The sequence below is a fragment of the Gracilinanus agilis genome, chromosome 2 (assembly GCF_016433145.1).
Source record: "Gracilinanus agilis isolate LMUSP501 chromosome 2, AgileGrace, whole genome shotgun sequence".
NCBI classification, from domain to species: domain Eukaryota; kingdom Metazoa; phylum Chordata; class Mammalia; order Didelphimorphia; family Didelphidae; genus Gracilinanus; species Gracilinanus agilis.
Genome location: NC_058131.1, coordinates 517943836 through 517949527, shown reverse-complemented (window position 1 = coordinate 517949527; position 5692 = coordinate 517943836).

The window sequence follows — 5692 nt, the reverse complement described above, 5'->3', positions numbered from 1 at the left end:
GTAACAAGAGACCTGAAATTGCTGTTTGGGGTGGAAATTCCTGCTGCCAGGAGGTGGTATGTTTGACTTTAAAAGACACCCAGGCACAGTGGGAGAAAGATTTAGATCAAAATAGTCAAATGAAGATATGAGTCATTTGAGAAGAGCACATTATGTTTGTGACAAACAATAACTTACTCTCTCTCTCTCTTTTTAACTCATACTTTCTTTCTTAATAACAACTATAAGAAGGAGAAGGGTTAGGCCAACTGGTCACATAGCCAAGAAGTGTCTGAGCCCATATTTGAACCCCAGTTCATCCAACTCCAGACCTGGAGCAACCTAACTGCCCCAATAATTTACTCTTATTAAAATGCATTTGATTAAAGTAAAGAACCATGGCATATGAATGTCAACGGGCTGACCATGTGAACTGAGATAATGCATAGGGCAATAATGACCAGTTGAGGAAAGCACAAATAGATGAGCTTGTTTTGTTGCTTTGTGGTCACAGCTATGTTGTTGGCTTGTTTTTTCCTTGTGGTGGTGGTATCTGTTCCTGTCAGTTCATTGATAGAGGGGACTCCTGCTAAGGAACTTTCCTCCACTAAAGCAGATGGGTAACTATAGTGTAATTTAGAGTCTTAGAGATTTGTATAGGGCCAGAGAGGTTAAGAGACTTAAACTGGATCACATAGTGAGCATATTAGGTAGTACTTGACAGGTATTTGTCATTCCAAGGCTAGCTTTCTCTATATTGTGCTCTACTGTTCCTATTTGAGAATATATATCTTTTATTTTGTCAGTGTGTAGCACGAGACTGAGCGCATAGCAGGTAATCAAAAACCACTCAAGTTATAGATTTAGAGACAAAAGGGATTTTGAAGGTCATCTAATACAATTCTCTTGTTTTACAAATGAGGAACCTGAGGTCCAGAGAGCATAATGTCTACTTAGGTATTAAGTGGTAGAGTTGAAATTGGAACTCAGATCCTCAATTCCAAATCCAGAATTCTTTTCTCTCTTGAAATTAAGAAGTAGTATATTAGTAGAAAGCAAAAGAGGTGGTGGTGATGATGATGTTTTTAACTGCGTACATAAAAAATTTCTACATTTATCAAGAACAGTATTGGTGTAGCTAGGTGGCTCAGTGGATAAAGAATCAGGTCTGAAGATAAGAGGTCCAGGGTTCAAACCTGGCCTCAGACATTTCTTAGTTGAGAGAACACAATCAATTGCTGACTGATTTCTGGTGACTAGGTTTGCTCCTGATAAGTGGCTGGGACTCAGACCTGGAAAGGCATCTTTGCAGGAATCTCTGAAAGAAATTGACTAAGTCTTTTTTGCTTTTTCAGCCTAATCTTTTTTATTTATTTATTTTTTAAGTGCTTTTCTTCTGGAGTGTTATAGTGCTGGGACAAGAGTGAAAGGTTTTTTTTCCTTCCTCATTCCCCAGGGGTAGTTTGGTTTTATCTTGAAGTAAAGTTGTAAAACAGAAATAGAAATATATTTATTGATGTATCTGAGAGAATGCCCATATATTGATTTATCCAGCCTAAGAGTTGTCAGCAATCAGGGAAGGAAGGCTTTCTGTCAGAAGCACATGGCAGAAACAGATTGCTTGCCTATATAGCTCAGTAGCTCTACAGCTATCAAATAGCTCTTCAGGGTCAATGCTCTTGAACCCAACTTAAACATGGAGAGGAAGGGGAAATGTCTTTCCTGGGCAACATGGGCCCAGAATCCATTCACTTAGCCAAAGAAGGAAGCTTCCTTGGTTTTTATTAGTCTTTGGGATTATCTTTTGGGTAAGAACAAATTTGAGATTTTGAGAATCTGAACTTCTAGAGAGAAAAAGGAGATTTCCTGAGTAGCATTGCCTCTTGGAAAAATAGGAGGATTACCATGTGGTTTTTGAATATGAAAAACAAAGGAATGGCAATAGGGGTAGGCTATAGAGCTGTACCTTGCCACTTCTGCTATTTACAGTGGATGGTTTAAATAGTGAAGATCTCATGGGAAAAAGTGCTATTTGTATAGGTGTCCCAAAGAATGATTGGCTGGCGTAGGAATGGGGGTAGGGAGATTTATTGGTTATTTGAGTGATTGATATATTTTCTATATCTGCTTATGAGCTCCCTTGAGTGATTTTAGTATTTTATGTATTTTCTACATCAGTTTATGTGCTCCTGGGTATCCTTTGTGCCTTCCAAATTTTCAAATGACACAATTTCATACCTAGTTTGCATTTATTGTTTTGTGTGTTTATATGGGAGTCAGGGATGCTATATATAGTTATATATAAGATTTTCCTGGGATAAATTTCCAGATGGGACATTATAGGCCAAAGAGAGAAAATAGCCTTTTGGGAGGCAGCACTCAGGATCAGACCCAGTCTGGGTGAGGCTATAGTCTTCTGGGGCCCTAGGCCTGGTTACATATAAAATTAGAGCATTGGATTGTTATCTTGAAGGTACCTTCTTGTTTGAAATATTATGATATTTTATACTTCCAAAATATTGGCAGTCAAATTATACAACTAATATTACTGCTAATACCAAATCTAGTAGAATATAAACCTCCTAAGGGTAGGAACTAAAAGTATCTCTTCCACATTGTGACTTTCCCCATTGTGGTTTCTATATATCGCAGGTCAGCATAAGAAATTAAATGGGAATTTTGGAGTAGTTTTGCTGAAGATGACATACAAAGGCCAGCAAATGACAGAATAAGTTTAAAAACCATGTAATTTTGACCAAATACTTAACCATAATTTTACAATAAGGTATTATAGAAATCCCATAGAAGAAAAACAAATTCAGATTTCTTCTCTAGTATGAAAGGAGGACTAAAAATTTTTATACAGATTTTCTAGATCATAGAGTTGCTGCCCCTAGCTCAGCCCCACCTCTCCTTCCTCACTGAAAGAACATGTTACATAGAGACAGAAGATTTGAATTCAAGTTCTGGCTGGCTTTATTGTAGGGAATTTTATTCCTCCAAAATATGTCCCAAATTAGGGTTTGTAAATTGGGTTTGATGTGAGTTACAGAAAGGAGCATTGGGGCAGCCAGGTAGCACAGTGAGTAGAGTGCCAGGCCTGCAGTTGGGAGGACTTCAAATATAGCCTCAGACACTTCCTAGCTGTGTGACCCTGAGCAAGTCACTTAACCCCAATTCCCTAGCCCTTACTATTCTTCTTTCTCAGAATTGATACATTTGTTAAAAAAAAAAAAAACACAAATAAAAATTACTAGTATTTCCCCTGTTCTTTATCTTCCCTCAGTTTTCTTTCTTTGGAATGCCCTTTCTCCATCCTCATTTTCCCAGTTCCTAGCCTTCAAATCCCAATTCAAACAATTCCTTTTCTATGAATCTTTCTTTGATTTTCTTCACTAAAAATAATTTTTTTGCATTGAGCAATTTGCATATATATATGTTACTGGATATAGTCACATGCTACCTTGCTTTGAGATCTACATTTTAAATATATTATTCTCATTTTTAATCTTTCATAGAACTCACAATTACTAAATAAATATTGATTGAATGAAATAAGGAATGAAGTGATGATCAATTGTAAAAGTAGCTGGACCAGTTAGTTGAACATTAATATCCTGGGCAGGTAGTTAGGGAAGAAGGTAATTGGGAAAAAGGGAAATTGAATTGTTTCTACTGTCCTCCTCTCTAGCCCTTTGCTCTTTTTTGTCAGGGAGAGGACTAACAGAAAAATTTTAGAAAATGTATGTAGTAGAAAAGTAACCATCCTGTTGCTGGTATTAAGCTCCTAAAGATATTTCTTGTTTCCAGGCTAGCTTTTGTGTCCTGCATAATTTTCTATATGGAAGATTCCAGAGTTGTTTCCCTTGATGTTTGTTGTCATCACCTTTCTTCCAACCTAAGTTCCCCTTTCCAGATCTTACATAAGTGAATACAGGATTCTCTTATAATGTTGTTTTTGAAATAAGCATAAAATACTTTTAAGGTTTTTCTATGGATTTTTGTGTGTGCTGTCTTAAGGAAAAACACACAAGAGTTTAAGATAAACAAATGAGAAAAATTAGTAAGTATTTAAAAAAATACTGTAGGAGTAGATAGCCGGGTCTTCAATGAAAATATAGCAGAACAGGTCTTGATTTTTTGTAGCTCTCTCCTTTCAGATACAATAAATTTGGTTTGGCAAGATTTTAATGTTTTTTAGTCATTTCATTTTAAGATAATACATGTCATGGTAACATGTTCTTCTCCCAACTTGCTCACTCTGGAAGACTAGGTCCCCAGAACATAGTTGGTACAATTTCCTTCATAAATCTAGAAGGAGTACTGAGGAGTTGGGAATGGGATGTGTCTTTATAATCTAGAGCACATAGGCCCCTACCAGTGTGCTTCCTTCCATGATTATCCATCATTTAGTCAGACTGAAAAAGCTTTTAAAAGGGAACTTTTACTATTTCAGTTTATTTGGCATAAAAATTCCCCTCCTAAAGCCTGTGACATATAATTCCACAAGTATGTGTTCAAGGGCACATACAATGTGGCAATGTGGCAAAAGGGAACTCACAGCTCTTAGAAGTTCTTTTGCTCAAGATGCTCCCATTAGGTTTTTCCACTTGTATCTTTGTAGAGCTCTGAATCTATATCCAGTCTGTTCTTGGCAACTAATACAAACACTGTCATCAGCTGTTCTTGGGATGGAAGAAGATTGAAACCAAGTCAAAGAATGAGACCTGGCCCCTTTTACTCTTCCTCAGTTGATTCCTTCTCAGAGATTTAGCTCTGCTCTCCATTGTTGACACTCAAATTCTTCATTCCAACTGGGCTTCAAGTCCCTTAGCCAATATCATACATAGGGAGGGGAGTATTCAGGTTTTGTTTATACCTAGTGGACAATCATGCAGTGGAAAGTGTACTGGGCCTGGGGTCAGGAAGGCCTGATTTAAAATCTGACTTCAGATACTTTCTAGCTGTGTGACCCTGAGCAAGTAATTTAACCCCTTTTTGCCTTGGTTCTTCATCTGTAAAATGGGGACACATGAGAAGGTAATGATAAATCACTCCAATATTTTTGCCAGGAAAATCCCACGGACTATATTGGTGTGCTATGGCCCATGGTGTCACAAAAAGGTAGACATAACTGAACAGCAAGTGGACAATCAAAAAGAATTTTCACCTGGTAAGTGCATCAGGGCTAAATGAGACAGATTGATTTTGTCCCTACCTTTATATTCAGAATCTAGTTTTCTAATTGTATCTTTTTGCGTGGAGGTTTTGCTTAAGAAAGCGACTTATCTTTCTGGATTCCAAAGATTCCTCCCATAAGCTTCACTCAGTCCTCCATTATCTTTTCTGGTGTCTTTTCAGGGCTGTTCATCCATCTTTGGTGTCTACCTGTCAGCCAACTCTCACCTGTGGCTCCAAAAAACTGGAGCATGCCAGTAGTGCCACACCAGGTAAAGCAGTCTTGGAAGACAGGATAAACCAGGTAGAGGGTAGCCAACAGACTTCAAACCCATCAGTGACTTAGGGGGTGTCAACTCCAAGCAAATGAAGCCTTCACCTGATGGAAAGGGAAGATGAAAACAATTTGTTCCAATAGCCTTGAAGGCAGCTGAAGTAGGCTCTATGAAGTACTTAGAGCTTGGTCAGGTATTGAAGACTCCAAGGTCATCCACAGCATCCTGAACCATCCCCAGTCTTCCTGACTTTTGCCTTG